This window comes from Chlorocebus sabaeus, chromosome 26 (genome assembly GCF_047675955.1).
Source record: "Chlorocebus sabaeus isolate Y175 chromosome 26, mChlSab1.0.hap1, whole genome shotgun sequence".
NCBI classification, from domain to species: Eukaryota; Metazoa; Chordata; class Mammalia; order Primates; family Cercopithecidae; genus Chlorocebus; species Chlorocebus sabaeus.
This window is the reverse complement of record NC_132929.1, coordinates 22497262-22498462: the sequence shown is the minus strand read 5'-3', so window position 1 is coordinate 22498462 and position 1201 is coordinate 22497262. Positions and strand designations below refer to the sequence as shown.

Sequence of the window (1201 nt, the reverse complement as noted above, 5' to 3'; positions counted from 1 at the left end):
TGGCCTTCCAAAGTGTTAGGATACCAGGCATGAGCCACCGTACCCAGCCCTGAATCAGAATTTTTTAAAAAATATTTACTTGAAAGAAAAATGGAAAAGGAAAAGGTTCAGCACTAGGTTGTTGTCCTGTTAAGAATGTGTAATGTGCATTTAAAGTGTTGGAAAGCAGGCATTTTTACCAAAGAGCAATGTCATATGAATTACAATTATGAACAAAGTTTTGAAATAAAAGGGTGTACCTATGGAAACCAGTGAAGAAAAGAAAGACCAGAAATTGTTTGACACAGAACAGTGAGCCAGGTACTTTGGGAACAATAATCTGAAAGATGAAGGACAGTGGTCCCAGATCTGAGGTGGTTGTCCAGCCAGCTGTCTTGGCTCCAAAGGGGGAAGAATACAACTGGCAGGATTCGACAAGACGGCATTGCTGCAGCTCCCGAGCAAGTCTCCAGTTTTCGCTCCAAAGTAGACGTGCTTTCCAGACTTCAACAAGGTCTATCAGGAGGATTTGCTTTCCGATATGTAGGAGTGAGACAGGTAACCTAAGAGGATAGCGCCTATGATAGGGAAAATCCAATATGACCAGCAACTTTTGCATGTGTCATTTTTTGAAGGATCCCTGCTGCAATTTTCAGGTTTGAGGTCACTCGAATGGACAGCACCAATGTAGTACTGCTTTAGCATTTCTCCCGCATCAGAGGAGTGGCCTACATCTTCAAAACTTTCAGTTGCATCTGCACCAGCTTGTTCCAGCAGAACCTTTACTCTGCCAGGGGGCTCCTCGAAGTGGGGGACATTGTAGAGTCACCCATGGGTCACTAGCCACAGTTCCTTCAAGGAGTTTTGCTTCACCACCTCCTCCAACTGGTATTAGGTGGTGGAAGTCCCTACCCACCTGCCCTTTTTCATCACTGCCGCTAGCTTGTGCAGTCGCCATTGGACTGGAAATACTGCCTCTCCACTGCTAACTGGACTTCCAAGACTACCTTCCTTGAGGAGAGCCCGCAGCAAACTTTTCCTAAAGAAAAAGGGTTCTTAAAATAAGATTATTCAAAGGTATCTTCTAACAAAATGATTAGATGATTATTGTTAGATCCATATTATATATATGTATGTGTTTTATATATGTATGTTTGTATGTTTTTTATGTATGTATGTGGGTATTTTTAACATTTTTACTCAGCTGGATGGGCAACCTTAG

General features: G+C 42.5%; 1 pseudogene; it reads right to left on the bottom strand.

Annotated features, from left to right (window-relative positions):
- Positions 1 to 403: 403 nt before the first annotated feature.
- Positions 404 to 943, bottom strand: LOC119627874 (cytochrome b5 type B-like; annotated as a pseudogene).
- Between the last annotated feature and the right edge of the window lie 258 nt (positions 944 to 1201).